The sequence below is a fragment of the Bombus flavifrons genome, chromosome 10, assembly GCF_040668555.2.
Source record: "Bombus flavifrons isolate JBK064 chromosome 10, iyBomFlav1_principal, whole genome shotgun sequence".
NCBI classification, from domain to species: domain Eukaryota; kingdom Metazoa; phylum Arthropoda; class Insecta; order Hymenoptera; family Apidae; genus Bombus; species Bombus flavifrons.
In genome coordinates, this window is record NC_138451.1 from 1,006,920 (window position 1) to 1,024,275 (window position 17,356).

At 44.9% G+C, this 17,356-nt stretch overlaps 1 long non-coding RNA gene across 4 annotated transcripts in view; it reads left to right on the forward strand.

Moving 5' to 3' along the window:
- The first annotated feature begins 2,367 nt into the window (after positions 1-2,367).
- LOC138183817 (uncharacterized) overlaps positions 2,368-17,356 on the forward strand; it is a 97,943-nt gene continuing 82,954 nt past the window's right edge. The window contains exons 1-4 of one of the 4 annotated variants that reach the window (XR_011174167.1): positions 2,368-3,526; positions 3,851-3,918; positions 6,320-6,446; positions 8,681-8,742. This is a non-coding gene — a long non-coding RNA (uncharacterized LOC138183817). Of the gene's footprint in view, positions 3,527-3,850; positions 3,919-6,319; positions 6,910-8,680; positions 8,743-17,356 lie in introns of those variants that run through there. The other 3 variants (XR_011174168.1, XR_011174166.1, XR_011174169.1) reach the window with 3 other exon arrangements.

Sequence of the window (17,356 nt, forward strand, 5' to 3'; positions counted from 1 at the left end):
ATGGATATACAGATGTAGCTTCCTATTGCCTATACGTGGCTGTAGGATATGTTTGGAAATCTTGAATGCTGCGAGCGATGCTCTGTTCTTACCGTCGAGTTACTGGACTCGTCTAGGAGATCGTTGACCTATTATTTAGTGAAGTGAGAGGAGCCGGTTCACTGTTGCGATTGTGAAGATAAACGTGAAGATTTCCCCTATAAGTTTAGAGTTTGAGCTTTGTATTGTAGTATTTAGCCGTCTCTCCAAGGACAGTGTTAGGGTTGTGGTTCATATTTAGCCATCAGATATATCGCGATGAAAAAAGAGAATGCAGAGGTTAGGACAATTATCTAGTTTATTATTCGATGGAATTTGACTGCAAGTAATTTTTGAGTCACTTGTTTCACGAACGAATCGTATTTATTTGTTTCGCTCTTCGTTAATATTCCAAATTTTCTTTTGCCATCGCCTTTTTAACACTAATAATAAGTGTTGGGAGCAATCTTGATGTGAACAGGATGATCAAAACTTTTACACGACACGCAACAAGGTTGATTTGTGTTATCCTTGCTTTCTTCGGTACAGGAATCTGGGTCAATACGTTCATCTAGATTATAATTATTGTTGAATTTAACGCTGCGGCAGTTAGAAGCCGCATGGTCCAAATGTTGGCAAGTCTTACATTGCATTTCGTTTGTCAAATCTAATTACTGGTGAAAAGTCGGAGGCAAAATACTGAAAATCAGCCGAAGATCAGAAGTTGAAGAAAATTTCAGGCTGGCTTTTGACACTAATCTCATCAAGCCCGGTCAAATAACTGGTTTTAAATGTTGAGAAATCAATTAATCGGAGAATATAAGAATTCACATAAAGCTAGATGAACAAAGGAAATAACGATTAATGTAAAATTTTAAATTAGATCTTTATACCAGTCATTTGGCTAGCCCTGATAAGGTTAGTGTTTATTAAATAGTTTGGTAATCGTTGCGCGACATTTTGAATATTCATTCGTTTAATAATTAGCAAAGTAACTTTCCTTCGTTGATTCCTTTGCCATAATTAATTTTTATTATTTACGTCCTTCACTATACATTTCTTAATTCTCTGTATTCAAGATATTTCTAAGAATGAAAATCATTGGATTGATTAAAATTTCAGATACTGCGTGATAATAAGAATGTTATAGAGAAAATATCAATGGACTTCAAATTTTCAACCGTGAGAAAATTATTCTCTTACTACATTATTCGCTTAGTAATAAATGACGTTTCTCCTTCATTTTTTTTATATTAGTATTAAAAGTCAAAACGCACTTAAAAAGCACTTAACCCTTCATCTGCATATTGGGTCATTGCCGACCAGTAGTTTTAAGTAATTTTTCATTTTCTCCATGCTGTTGATTAAATCTTGCATTGTTTAACGAAATTAAGGTTATAAAATAAGGTAAGTAAGGTGTTACGTCGCCTAAAACATCGGTGCTGCAGCTCTCGCGACCGGGCAGCCGATGGCCTGCGTAACGTCATTTCGACCCTCAATAAACCTGAAGACCAACCATAACTTTTCTCTTTCATTGTGTACACATGTATCTTCATTCAATCCGCTGTCCTGAAAGATTTCTTAAGGCTAAAAATATTTGCGACGCACATCAGGTTTTCAGAGGTCCTTGGGTTTATTAGGCGCAATTAAAAACACGGTGAAAGCGGGTACGCACCCATTAGGAAAAACCGAACATCTATCGAATAGAACAGGCTGGGTTTTCCCATGCACAAGGTCACTCACGAACCACGTTGGTCGGAGGCTTCCTACTCATCTCTTCTCCTACGACTCTAGGAGGGTCAAGTCGCAGTCTTCTCCTACGACTCTAGGAGGGTCAAGTCGCAGACTTCTCCTACGACTCTCGGAGGGTCAAATCGAAGACTTCTCCTGCTACATCAGGAGGGTCAAGTCAACTTATTTCGTCAATACCGCTAGGTCAAGTCAACTTACTTCTTCTACATACTACAACGTCGAAGTCTAGCATCAAAATCTCACGTCTATTAAGTATCCTCGAGTGCTACGTCCACTAACATACGAAATTCGACTGTACGAGCCTTGCTCTACTATTCATATCTATCTCATATTCGTGCGACAAGTTGTTATCGACGATTTATATCTACTCAACAGTGTAGTTTAAGTGTTGGAAATATATATTTTTATAATTCTGTGAATCACAGTGTTATATAAACTTAATCACCCCTATTATCCTAACGGAAATCAGGGGATCGACCAACTCGTGGTATCGATTAATATAATCTTAACGGGAATTTACGACTCCCGTTGACGTCTCTCCTCGCGATTGCGTCTCCCCGCGATTGGTCGAAATTACATAAGGTAATAAGTTAGACAAATGTGTCTGTGATGTTGCCAGTAGGTCTACGAATTACTGTACGATGTTTGTAAATATCGATGTAGAGAAAGATTCGTGCTGCGCAATTCGAAAGATTCCTGCTGCGTAATTCGAAAAGAAGTGCTTCGTAGAAGATGAATGTTTTTGTTGATGTATACATTACTTTGTCTAGTAACGTGTAATTGTTAACTGCGCAGCTGCTTGTGCCACCGGCTCATGTGTCCCCCCTTCTCCCACCACTTTGAAAGTTGCTATGCGAAACTAAGGTACAAGGAGTCATTTAGTCGTCTCATTTCGTACCGATAACGTGGATAGCGTTGCGTCAGGTTCGTAACGTATTGTAACCTATTGGTGGCGTCGGTTCTTTATTACTTCCATTAGTGTATTTTTCGCATTATTCATTACTATATTTTTTACCATCGTTTAACTTTGTAACTTATATTTTTTTTTGATAAAGGTGACGCGCAAGTAAACTCAAGTACTTCAAAGCAAGATTTCGCATGCGTTTCTGTAGTATTATTTAAGTATATTTAGTTGCGAACTTTCGAATTCTTGCAAATATTTTTCATTATTTATAACACGCGACTATAGTGTATTAGTGGAGTGTATATCTCACATTCTAGTAACGAACATTCATAGTATAATTCTTGCAAATGCTCGCATTGCATTCACGGTATTCGTAAACATTTGTTCGATATCGAGAAATATCTTATATTTTTAAATTAATATTTTTCATATGTAAAATAAAAGTAGCAATATTTCTAAATAAACGTTCGATAGAGAAAAGAAGAAAAACATCGAAACAATATTTCGCTTCTTTTCTACTCCCCATCCCACCCCACCCATAAACAACTCTATTTTTAAGCAATATTTGTGACAGCGTGCAATGCGGTTTGTAGAGTCAGTGTTTGCTCCGCAAAAGTATTTTTCAATATTTCCAAATCACGGTCGTTTTGATTAAATCCAATTAAATAATCACAAGTGAAAGTAATAAAATTTTATCAAACAATTTTGTACGCGACATTAGAGCTCTTGTTCGCCGGTTATAATTTTAGCGGTCTTGGTAATGTGGTCTTATTTTATATTATTTTGAACATTCTTTTTCGGTACTAGAGTCAGTGTATCAAGAGGACAAAGCCTCTGCAGGAGCTCAAGAATGTAAGTAGTTTTACATATTGTACTTCAATTTGTTCTATTTATTATATTTTGTTTGAAATATTGTTAATTATGCAATAAAAATGATTGATAATTTAGAAAACTGTAAATGTCCTTTTTAATTGAAATAAAGTCTTAAAATCTTAACATTAAAGTACAATAAAACTGTTTGATACGTAACAAAAATCAGTGAATGTTTTATTGTCAAACTTTTATATTAGAGTTTCAATTTATATACTTATTAGAGTTCAGTCTTTACTATTGTTAAATTTCCATGCTTATTATTGTGTATTAACGATATTAATGATATTTTCTGTTTTGTTATAGACATATCACAGCTTGAACTTCTTTGTCTTCTTTGGGAATGCTCCAACGGTGGCTCAAAAGCCAAGAATGTAAGTAACTTTACATAACTTACTTGAATTACGTGTATTCTATATATTTTGTTTTGAATACTATTGATTAAGAAATACAATTTGATTGAAAATTTCATAGGTTAGGGTTTTCTGAGTGGAAAAGATGGCGGCATGCAGAGAGAACTTGTTTACGTCGCTCCGTACTCTGTAGATTAAATTATAGTGAAAATAAGGAAAGGTGACAAAAAGTGGACCGGAGTGTTGTACCACTGCGTGTGTGGAAAGTGCGCAAGAAAATTGGTGGGTAAAGGACTGGATGGGACAGGAAAGCAAGAAAAAAATTCAGCCTTGTCGACGAAGCAGTAAGGAAGACAGGTAAGGACGCTCACCGGCAGCGTCGCACTTAGACTGGGGTGTAGACCGGGAGCAGTTACGCCACAGGTGCGGAGGCATCGGTCATCAGGCCAAGAGCTGCCCTGCTTGCGCGCCCATGTACCCGCTCTGTGAGTCGCTTGGTGTGCCCACCACCCACAGAATGGGAGGGGTGGCATGCGTTCCGCCAAGAACTAAAGAGACGAGCCGAATTCGGGAGCCTGCTACGGACGGAAGGTAGGGTGACAACGCGAGAGATATACCGCAAGAAGAGGAAGGGATGACGAGTGTGGCAGATAGCTCAGGGGAGGACATGGATATGGACTTGGTAAACTAGATTTATGCGGCTCCGCCAGACCAACTTGGGGCGATCGTATACCAGCCCTATCGTATTCTAGACACCCTTAACTAGGTCGTAGACCTGGACGGTTTAGTCGCTATAACGTGGACGTCAGCACCGGGCATACTCGCCGCAAGCATCCTGCTCTAGCAGGGCAAGGGGTATGCCGCGATCGAGTTTGCCGGCCTGTGTTTGGACACAAGAGGAGAGGAGGTTGAGGTAGGAGCTCTGATGAAATGCTTGGACCTCATCATCGATAGAGATTGGACGTTCGGGCTGCACTTCAATTTCCTGGTTCCCAAAATGACGAAGACAGCCAACGCTCTATGTGGCCTGCTGCCGAATATCGGTGGGGCAGAAGTCGGAGTGCGCCGACTGTATGTGGGAGTCGTCCATTCTTGGGCCTTGTACAGGACCCTAGTGTGGGCAGAGGATCTGATGACAAATTGACACAGTCTACTTTTGCTCAGTAGGCTTCGTCGAGGAGGATCGTAAGCGGATGCCGGACGATGTCATATGCGTCGACGACTGTCCTGGCGGCGTCTCCTCCGTTCGAGCACCAGGCTTTAGCGCCCCGACGAGTGTACGAAGACCAGAGAAGCCGAAGCTCAGGCGGGGACTCTCCTCCCGCCGAGCAGGCGGCCCGAGACGTTCGGGGGGAAGTTAAAGGAGAGGCGTGGAAGCGGTGGCGCTCCCACCTAGTTATCGAAGACCAGATCTGGGACCACCGAGCCGGTAGATTGGTACTGCGAAACTGGGAGGCTTGGAGAGACCGCAGAGGGCTTCCACTGTCCTTCCGGATGACGCAGGTGCTCACGGGACATGGAGTGTTCGGGGAATACCTGAAGAAAATCGGAAGAGAGATGACGAGCACCTGTCATCACTGCGGCGAGGGCGAGGACATGGTCCAGCCCACGTTAGAATTTTGTCCGACGTGGGAGGCCCCACGTCTTACTTTACGGCTGATGATTGGCGAAAGATAGACCCCTCGTTAGTTGTAAAAGCGATGTTGAGGGGGCGACAAGAGCTCCTCGCAGTACGCTCATATTGCGAAAGCGTAATACTCGTAAAGGAACGAACAGAGCGGAAGAGGGTGAGAACGTACCACCCTTGCAGGGTTCTGCGCCGAAGGACGGCCCTACGCCGTCCTGGGTGGTCATAGAGGCCGACACGACGAGGAGAATCTGAACCTTCTCAGACTTGCACGACGGCCCATGGGATAGCGTAGAGAGGAGTGGTCACTCCCAATGCCCGAACTAATCAAGGAACGACTCCCTCAGACAGGAGAAGACGCAGGAGTGCTCTGGCAGTAATCCGAAAATTTTCTGGTTCCCGTGCATTCCAGCTGAGCGTGGGATGGTCCACCGTGGAGTTTTAGTCGGTAAAGTCCGACACTAACCCGCCGCTTCCAAGCTGGATGGTGTCCATGAGGATTTCTCCACGTATAAAAAAAAAGGTTGGGGTTTTCTAAGAATATTCTTCTATTAAAATAAAAAAAGTTTTAATACCAAATTATAAAACAAATGACTAATATATTTAAAAATCATTAGATTCTTGATTTCTGGATTTTAAACTTTTTTATTAGAGTTTCAATTTTTACATTTATGGATGTTTATTAGAATTTCAATCTTTATTACTACTAAAGTTACAAATGTAATAAATTTCCATTTTTTATCTCCAACTTTCCAAATAATCAGCGATCATTTATCCTATTTTGTTTTGTAACAGATTTTTCACAACCTCCATTTCCACCATTGAATTTCAACAGTTCCTGCCTGATGTTCGTCTTTGAAATGATATTTGCTGAGATAGTTTAGTATCGATGGCAACGTTTTCCGTTTCTCCGCTTCTAATGGTGAGTCGCATGCATTTTTGTTCCTCCGGTCACTCAATCATGTCGTAGGATGGAAGGTCCGAATCGGCACGGGTGACTGGTTGTATTATGTAGAATTTTTTGCGAGCATAGTGGCCGCGGGTATTTTTTATACCCGTGAGTAGTAACATTTTTTTTCATATCTTTATTTATTATTTCAGGATAGATCTTCTTGCACATCGCGATTATAATCATGAATTTTTTAATAATTAGTTTAAACATATAAATTTGAGAATATATTCGTGGTACTGACAAATATGTATAATAGTATTCGGTATAAATATTTGCAAAAGGCAAATATCTAGACGAATATACCTGTATGACATAAATACACTTAATCTTAAGCAATGAATTTTAGTATAAATAAGAGATACCGAAGCGATTTCGTTTGAGCATTTTATAGCGGAGAAATCGGATGTCCGATTTCGTTGGAATGAAAGATGCAATTTTCCCTCAATGATAATGCCGATATATGCAATACACGATACATACATTTTGTGACAATATTAAGTCACATTCCTTTATTTGACTGCAGATATTATAAACGTAATTGTTTTCGCACGTTCGCGGGGAGACGCGATCTCGAAGAAGCCCGGCAACGGGAATCCTAAATTCCCGTTACGATTGACTAATCGTTCGATACCTTATTTCTTTTGGGATAATAAGGGTAGTTAAATTCAAGATAACGCTGCTATTAACAGGTTATTATATATTTGCACAATCCAACAACTTCGGTGTAATACAAAATGAATGGTTGATAGAAGCTGACTACGAATGCGTACGACGTGAGACGCTAGTCGTGTTGTCGTGTATGATTATGGATTTTGTCGACTCACTGTATTCCACTTGTTGACTTCTTGATAGACTGACTAGAGTTGATGTAATGACCCACTTGAGAGACTCGAATTGCTTGACTTTGTAGAATAAGTAGTTGACTTTTCTAGCGGTGTAGAAGAAGTAGTTGACTTTTCTAGCGGTGTAGAAGTTGACTTGACCCTCCTGATGTCGCAGAAGAAGTAAAGTTGAGTGACGATGATGTGTCGGAGGACTGCTAGCGATGGGTGTGTCTAGCGCACGGGATCATCCGATTTGTTTATGACATTTTTGGTCAGGAAAGTGAGGGCAGTATACATTGCTTCTGATTGGATAAACGAAGGTTGGTGAACTAGGAAGGTCTTAGCCGTCCTCGATAGAAAGTTGGTAGTAGGAAGCATCGTACGTGAGAAAAACTGACGTTCCCTTGTCAAGCTGTAGTAGACAATAGTCTTTAGAAAGTGATTCAGAAAAAAGATATTTGTTCAGTCTGAAGGACCTTCGCTAGCAAATTACTGGGATTTATGATGGGTCCTTAAGACTATTGAGGGTACGCACTAGGGATGAGCGGACATCTGGTTCCCGTCTGGCCCGCGGTGTATGGCCTGGTCTAGGTAGAGGGTCGCCCGACGTAACAGTAGGTAGAATTTAAAATATGAATTAAAATTCATTTCTTTTCCGTACAAGAATGTGTGAAATGTTATGTGCAAGAAGAAACTTCGCGACATGCAGATTTTTGAAACAAAGCAATGACCTTGAACACTGTTTCTGCATTTTCGGAGATGTGCTTTGACGAAGAGATTGCCGGAGATTATTTCTATCTTGGTAATACATTTAGAGACAATTATTCCATTTCATCGAGTCTTAGTGTTTTTATTAATGCTACTTTTTTGATAATATTAAAATTTCAGTAATTTATTAAATTAGTAAAGCAGAGTTATTATAATCCGAAACGAAGTAATAAAATGTAAAATCAAAGAACGTTAGTTCGTTAAATACAAATGAGACAAACTAATCATGTTTTTAGATTTAGATTTCCAGATTTAACAATTTCCGTGCCCATTGTCAGGATCTCGTTCACGTGCCTAGGTGCTACTTAAATCGGAAAAAGACATTGGGCACGATGACTATAATTAATGCAAAAATTTCTCAGCTGCTGAACATGTGTAGGAGTATCGTGTGTGTAATTAGGTTGTGGAATTGCGTCGTTTTTCTCATTCGCTACAACTTAAGATACGAAAAATGTGGAGACATATATTAATTCAAATTATGTATCAATACAATCGCAATTCGTGGTAATATCAGCTACACGATTAAGTGTAACCACGCTGTTAATATTGCTGTAAATTACAATTATAATTCCAAGTATACTTATATTTATTTTAACGATATCATTTCCTTAGACGTGTTTTATCACGTTTTACGCAATGGTTACTAGCCTTCGTCAGTCGATTTCAGGAAAAAGGTACGTATCTTAGAGTGTGCATACTGTGTGTTCAGCTCGGGTGTCGGAGACGTCCCGGAACGTTCTCTCTAGTGTAGGCTCTTGCGCCCGGGTGTTATGTGTGAGAACCGTGGAGATGGACCTCTGGTCGGGTAGACGTGTTTTCGAGTGACCAACCTGTTTCAGGGAATTTCATTTGAACAATCGACGGTAAAGCTGGTACGAATGGAACATGTCATCGTCTCTGGCTTTGCCCGTCGATTTTTTTAATTTCGCGGTCGTGATCGCGAGTGGTTTTCGAAACGAACGTTAATATTGCTCGAGCATGCATATGCGAACAGACAGCGAACGCTATATGATCGTTGTTCATCCATGTGCACTTGGATCAGCTTCCGCGATTTATGTTTTTATTTCACCTTTATACTTTATTTCTTGGTTTGAAATTTTGAAAGTCTCGAGCTTAGATGTAAGTTTCAGCGGGCATTGCGCCCGAAGAAAGAAGAGGTTACGAGCCGAAGAGGCCCGGCAAACTGCCATAGAAGAGGATAAGTACCAATGACTCCCCATCCTCTGGACTATCCAGAGCACGGGAAGTCATTCTTGTTACTACTTTGCCACTACGCTCGCTTTTAGTATTTGTAGTAGTAGTAGTAGTTCTGTTTTCGGCCGATGTATATAACAGATAGTAAAAGTTAAAAGACAGGTGTTTGTATGTATCGTCGGAGAAAGGGATGAACGTAACAGGTTAAAACAAAAACTAGCCGGACGTGAAAGGGTGGAGACAGCTCGGCGAAACGCCGCGTCGTTTTTCGTTAAATACTTGCCTAACGAATCTGCTGGCTCGTCCGGCTTTTGACGCCCTTGTTATTCGTACTGTGAGCGAACAATTACCTCTGACTCCTCCGTGATAACTGGCCGAAAACGAAAAAAAACGAGGTAGCTCGAGTTCGGGAGAGGCAGCATCGAAAAACAGAATGATTAATCGTAGTGGGCTCGCGCACGTGTATTATCGCCCCTTTCCCAGGTGTACAGCGCGAAATTCAACAATGCTGGAAAATGAAAAGCCTCCGGTTACGGGACGTGGAGATATACTTTCTGGCATTTATATGGTACGCTTTCAAGTTAGGACAATAAAAGGGCTAGTGAAAATTGGCGAATAGTGGTACTGGAGATTCTGTTAGCGGCGAGACGCGGTTAATGATGTGATAGGTTTTAAAAATATACGATACGCGTACTTAAATTTTTCTGGGAGAACTTCTGAGGAATAGAATGTTGATAGATTTAGCAGCGGGTAATCTGATTATTGGTTTGCTCAGATTTTTGTACTAATTTATTAGGTAAAATTTTTAATGAAATTGACGATTCTGGGACTATGTTTTTATTTATTCAATTCTACAGATATTTTCTAAACTCGCCATCAGAATTCGCACTAGAACAGAATTCTTTAAAATCTACGTTAAATTATTCCATTGACAAAATATGCAATATATAAAATGAATTCCATCACAATTGAAGACTTTTTTGATACATAAAGCTTTAATGGATAATGCATTCTGTAATGTTATCAGTGCTAATGGCGCATTGCTGGTTTCCCGTTGAATCGTATCTTTACTTTAATCATTGTCTAGGATTCCATCTTTTCAAGCAAACGCGAGTACTTGGTAGGAAACTGTAAATGAATGCTTTCTGCTCCACTGTTTCATTAAGCATATGCGTTTTGAAATCGGAAATCGGAAATCGTAAATCCAATCGCATAATGCATAGTGAACTGTTTTAAATTGCCGGTTACGTGTATTACTATCGCACCGAGTCTCTAAAAATTCCAGAAGAGGTTAATGCAATTAGTGGAATACTCGATGAATATCTTTTTTTTCATTTTTTTTTTTTTTTACGTGGACAAATCCTCATGGACACTCCGCTGCTGCAGTACTCGCGTAACAGCAGAGTAGTGTCGAACTCCTACCGACTAAAACTCCACGATGACCATCCTACGCGTGTGACAGTGGTGCTCCAGGAACCTCTTATGAATTAACTTCCGTTGCATCCCCTTCTCGCATCCTCTTGTTCGAGCCAGTCCTAATACCTCCCGGCTATTGAATTGGCGTTAAGGGGGGGGGTCATTGCCCCTAGCGCTGTCACTCCTTCTAGTTGTGGTCCGTTGGGACAGCGATGGGGCGTCTCTAGGTCGTCTGACTGACATCCTTCTCCATCGTCTTATCCTGCAAGGGTGAGAGTTTTTCTTTCTCTCCCTTTCCGCTTGCTCCTTCGCAAGCATAACTCGCTCGCAGAAGAGGCGGGCAGCCTCGTATTCCTGTGACCCTCTCAATATCGCTTCTACAATCGCTGAGGAAGTCACCGTTTCTCATATGGCGTGCCGAAGAATGTAGCGGGGCAGTTCCCACGCCGGGCAGAGCTCCAGGGTGTGCTGCGCTGTGTCCCTGCCCTCTCCGCAGTAGTGGCAGATGTCTGTCGTCTCTCCGATTTTCCTCAGGAATTCGCCGAACACGCCGTGTCCGGTGAGCACCTGGGTCATCCTGAATGAGAGCGGGAGGCCGTGGCGGCTTCTCCATGCCTCCCAATTTGGGAGGACCGCCTCCGCGCCTGGATCGCGCCTCCCTCGTTGATCAGCTGGGATCGCCACAGGTCCCACGTGTCCTCCTCGGCGGTTCCTGGGTCGTTTGGAGCCGCCTGCTCTGTCAGGTCCTCTCCCAGGTGCCAGACTCTTCGGTGGGTGTATCTCCTTTTGAGCGCCAGCGCCCGGAGCTCCCACGGTGGAGATGCGGCTAGAGTGGTCGCCGACGCGTGGGACACCGTCCGGTATCCCCTAATGATTCTGATGGCAGTTACCCTGTGCAGCCTACTCAGGAGCAGGATGCTGCGACGTCTCGCCATCAAATCGTCTGCCCAAACCGGGGCCCCGTACATCACTCGGGACCGAACGACACCCTCGTAACGCACCGCGTCTCCCGCCCCGCCGATGTTCGGTAACAGGCCGCACAAGGCATTAGCAGCCTCCGACACTTTCGGAATCAGGGAGTCGAAATGTGGCTCGAACGTTCACTGGCTGTCGATGATGAGACACAGATATTTCATCTGCGACCCCACCCGGACGGTTTCGCCTGCCATGTTTATGCATAGACCGAGCGGCGGGGTCCCTCGCCTCTTCTTATCGTAGAACCAGATGGCCTCCGATTTCGCAGGGGAGACCCTCAGGCCCAGTCCGCGCATAGCACGGGTCGCGCAGGCCGTTGCGATTTCGCCGATACGCAGCGTCTCGTGCCAGCCACGACCCCCGACCAGGACCAGGGTGTCGTCCGCATAGCACACCATGACCGCGTCTGGGGACAGTGGGCATCGCAGTACCTCGTCATACGCAACGTTCCACAGGATCGGTCCCAACACCGAACCCTGCGGGACACCGCGCTCGACGGGTCGCCTTTCCTCCCCTTCCTTGCTGGCGTAACATATCCACCTGTCGTCGAGGTCGGCTCGGATCAGCCGGACGAGGTAGCTGGGAACCTCGAAGTGCTCCAGGGCCGTCACTATTCTGTCCCATTGCATGGAGTTAAACGCGTTGACGATGTCCAAAGAAACCGTCAGCGCCACGCCGTTCCGGGAAACCATGTCCTCTGCAAGTGTCTGCACGCGTCTGACCGCGTCGATCGTCGAGCGTACCTTCCGGAAGCCGTACTGGCTTTCGTGCCACCCTGACACCTGACTCGTTATGTGTCGCTGCAAGCGGGTGGCGACTATCCTCTCGAGTAGTTTGCCGACCTCGTCTAGCAGGTATATCGGCCGGTACGCTGACGGCGAGGTCGTCGGTCGGCTCTCTTTGCGGAACAAGACCAGTCTCGCCGTCCGCCATGCCCGGGGGTAGACATCCTCTCTTAGACATCTTGTGTAGAGGCGCCGAAGTCTGCGGGCCATGACACCCATCACTCCCCCCCCCCCCAGATCCGTCCCGAGATTCCGTCCGTGCCTGGCGCCACGTCGCGGGAGGCCATTCTTCTGGTCGCCTCCCATATCTCGTCTTTCTTGACTTCCCAGTCGTCCCTCCATTCCAACCTCATGTCGTTTCCCGCGACCGTTCTGCCGCACTGTCTTCTTGCGTGTGGAAGAGCGTCACGATGATCCGCAGCAGCAGCGCAGGTTCCATCTCTCCCGTTGCCAGGGGTACTTTTGCGGGAAGTTTTCGCGTCACCATCCTGTATGGCCTTCCCCATGGGTCAGACTCGACTGTTTCGACCAATTTGGACCAGGCACGGTCCTTCGCGTTTTTAATCTCCTTTTGCAGCGAGCGCCGTAGCACGCGGTACGCCCGGTAGCGCAAGGAGACTTCTTCTTCGTCGCGTCGTCGCCAGCGGCGGGCCCTTAGATACTGTCTTCGGGCCCGGACGCATCTCGTCCTCAGCTCCGCGATGTCAGGGTTCCACCAGTAGACTGCTCTGCTTTGCACCGTACCTGGTGTGGCACGTGGCATAAATGCGTCGCAGATTGCTGTAATGGCCCGGCGAAGGTTTTCGGCCTCCTCTTCCACGTCTGTTTCGGTCGTCGTTGTCGAGGCCTCCCAGATCCATGCTGTTGCTATAGCAGCCGCCCGGAGTAGATCTCCGTTCATCTCCTTTACCTTCCATCTTGGCGGTGGGCGCGCGCGTCCTTTTCTGGCCGGCCGCGACCGTCGCCTGCAGTCGCCGTTCCAAGTCCAGGTGTGTCCACCTCCATGAGTATGTAGAGGTGGTCCGAAAGTGTCTCGACCCCTTCGCCTACTCTCCAGCCTGCGTTCCGCCTGAATGCATCGGGGGAGGCCCATGTGATGTCGACGATGGAGCTCCCGCACCACGCCACGCAGGTACTGGTCGAGCCCCTGTTCACCAGCAGGAGTCCAAGTCCCGCGGCCCAGTTTGACAGCGCGCGGCCGCGCGCGTTGGTCTTGACGTTACCCCATTCCGTGGAGTGCGCGTTGAAGTCTCCCAGGACGAGCACTTGCCGGGGAAGTCGTCGCCTGCCGCAGTCGCCAACCCCGTCCAAGAATCCCTCGAACGCAGCCCATCCGCTGTAAGGTTACACGTGTGTACACCCACCACCACCAACCCTGCCCACTCGACCGCGACGTATCCGTTGCCGCGTTTCAGCAAGGCTCCGTGGGCGAACGCCCACGGCGTTGATGTCCAGATGACAGCAACCATTTCGTCCGTATCTCCCGCCCCTTCCGGAGCATCCAGAACTCTGTATGGTTCTGCCACCACCGCTAGGGTGACTGTGCTCTCCCGAATGGTTTGGTAGAGCAGGTCTTGCGCTCGCCTTGACTTTCCCAGGTTAGTCTGGAGGATGCGCATTTTCAGTCCCAAGTGTCGTCACTTCTCTGGCTTCCTCCGTGCCAACTTCTTTGTTCGGAGGCTTAGGGTCGCCTTGCGACGGGGAGCCTTTCTCGTTGCCGCCTGCAACTGTGGATCTGCGGGTGGCTCCTTTTGTTCCTTTCTTCGGGGGGGGGGGGGGGGGGCGCAGGCCGGTCCACCCATCCTGTGCACAGATGGTGCTCCAAGCGCCTCGCAGAGCAGGCATTTCGGGCTTGCGGCAGTGCATGCTTTCGCTTGGTGCACTGGTTTGCCGCATCTGAAGCATGGGTGCCGCTTGTCCTCCTTGGCTGTGCAGGACTTTCTTATGTGTCCCGTCTCCAGGCACCTGTAACACTGTAAAGGTCTTCGCTCGATGGCTTCGACCTTCGCTGTGGACCAACCTATGGCGACCTTGCCAGCCTGAGCCAGTTTCCACACTGCACTGGCCGGGCCTCGTATCCACACAGATCCAAGGCCGTTTCGGGCGGGCGGATTTCTCCCAGTCGGACGTCCTCCGGCTTGCAACCGCTCTCCTTCGCCAGGGTGTTCTGGATTTCCTCTTTGGTGGCCGATATGTCTATCATGGACACCATTGCTTTCGCGGCTCGGAAGGGTGTCGCTACGCGGACCTTGCTCGGATCCAAAGCCTGTGTCAGGCGTGCTGCGAGCGCTGCGGCCTTCTCCCTCTCCTGATCCTCGGGGACCTCCAGGATGACGCCTCCTGTGATGGTCTTCCGCATCCTCATCGTGTTGATGCCGACTTCAGCTAGGAAGACGCTGTCCCTGGCCGCAGTCAACACCTCCGCGTAGGATTGGCTCGAATTATCTTTCAGATAATTTCCAAACCAGATTTCATTGATTTCTGCACCTGCTTTACTTTCACAGGCACTAATCCTTTACTCTGGTTCCTTTCCTTGCCTCAATTCTCCAGTTTTCCGGAAATTTCGGTTACGCTCACGGCTCCGTCCTCTCTACGTCTGCTCGACGCCTAGCACCACCATGAACTCACTCGATGAATATCTAGAGATTTTGCTTTATTATTTTGAAAAAAATGAAAAAGGTAGAATTATGTAATTTATCAATGAAAATAGAAATAGATGTACTATATATTCGTTAATTCTGTTATTAAACACGAAACTATTTGACAAATTTAATTAAAGGCTGTAAAGAATCATGTGTCGCAACCATGAAGTTTAGACGTGCATTGTTTCAGGAGTGCTTTAAGTGAGATAAAATAAGTCATCGATAGGATTGTTTATCTAACAACAAAGCAGGTTAGCTTTAGTCACAGAATAGTAGATTTTATAAATTTATTCTATAACACATCATGGTTAACATATGTGGTTCATTGTGTGTTGTCGCTTTAAATTCGGCGAGTCTCGAGCAATTTGGCTGTAAAAAGGAAGATTAGAAATATTAAGTTCGGATTAATTTTTAATATCGACTCTCTAATCGAACAAAATCAACTATCATAAAGAACGACATGCACGAATTTAGCAAATACATACGAATTTTCATTTGGCATCAGAAGTACATAGAATAAAATTCATCTGAAATCTTATTAAAGTCATACATCCTCTATTAACACGATACTTGGAGTGATTAATTTTACCCGGATATTTACCAGGTTGCGAAGCAGTGTAGGGGGTGTGCATCAACGGGGTAAAGCATCCTGAACAGACGGACGTACTCGTACAATGGGCACTCGAATGTTTTTCCAGTAGTCCCTGAATAGGATCGCCTATCTCAAAGGGAAGAGTCTCGAGTGCACGATAATTTCACTAAAATTTGCATGAGAAAGGGGAAACGGTTAAAGAAGCCGCTAGAACCGCCCCTGTTCACGTTCTCCTTGTTAGACCCCACTACAGTCATTGCAATACTATTTGGTCCTATGTTCGCGGTTCGTGGAACTTAGAGAGCGATGCAATCGCTTAGTTTCTTTTAGAACCTTCGAAATCGGGTAGAAAAAAACGTGCGAGCGATTAACAGCCGGCTCGGTTCGTTACGACACAGTTTCAACCCCTCCCTTTTTCCCTCCCATCCTGTCTGACACCCTTTGTAGTTGGTGAAAGGAACAGAAGTTTGAGCATCGTGACGTTCATTTTGCCGCGAGCGCGCGAAACATCTCGACCTTTGATCTCTACGGAAACGGAGACGGTGAACGTGGAATTGGACTTGATTTCTTCCCTCGCCTCCCCAGCTTTAGGAGCTGCTATATAATGATTCGCTTCTTTTTCTGCCTCGTATTTGTTGATCCAGTTTTGAAGATAATTGAGAAATTGATGTTACGAAGGAATGAAGGTAAATACCAAAAGTAAAAATTTTTAATAAAAACAAAAACAGTGTTTCGATATCGATCTTCCTCTTTCTCAGTTTTCAAACATAATGAAAGATTATCTATGCCATTAAAATCTAAAGGACACGAAGAAGGGGCCAATAGCCGGCCCTATGGATTATTTTGATTTCAAAAAAATTACAGATTCTGTACGTGAAGCTGCGATATCTCGGATCGTGGCGGAAAAATTGAGATCCTAGTAGTTCAAGAAAATAGGGACTCCAGGAGGCTGGTTAGACAATAAAGAGGGGGTGCTGTTTAACGAGAAGGAAATAGCTATTTCGAAAGTAGATGCGTGATAAGAGCGACGTATCTACTCGACGTGTCGTGAAAATTACGTCGGCTCGATCTCATGATATGTTTCGAGAGCCTAATAACAATAGCAAGTTTGCCGATACTTTCGGGCTACGAGAAGGATAGTTTAGGTTATCGTGGTTTGGTAGATAAGCTAGATTTATGTGCTGAATACAGAAATTTAGGTTTAAAATAGCTTAACTTTCGATTGATTATATTGGTACAATGCAATTACGTTTCCGGAGTTTCGGGTTGACCTGTACGTTCTATCTGTTATGTCGCGTAAGACATCTGCACTCCATCCCGCGTTGCTTCACAGCCAACAGTCCACGTACCGTCATTCCGACCCTCAATAAAGCTATGGACTCACCATAAAACTTTAACTTTTTAACTTCATTGTTTTAACATATGTTTTCCAGTTAATATACTTGTCCTGAAGGATTTTCTAATCCTAGAAATGTTTTCGGTTTATGGCTGGTTTTTAGAAAAGTCCTTGGGTTTATTATGCGCTCTTAAAAATTACGGTTTAAGCGGGTAGTGACGTAAGCAAGCGGGTAGTGACGTAACGGAAAAAGCGGATATTTATCTAACGAAAAATCCGGTTTTTCCCTTAAACAATGACACCGACTATCAACATTGATAGGAGGTTTCCTTCCCCTCTCATCACTCA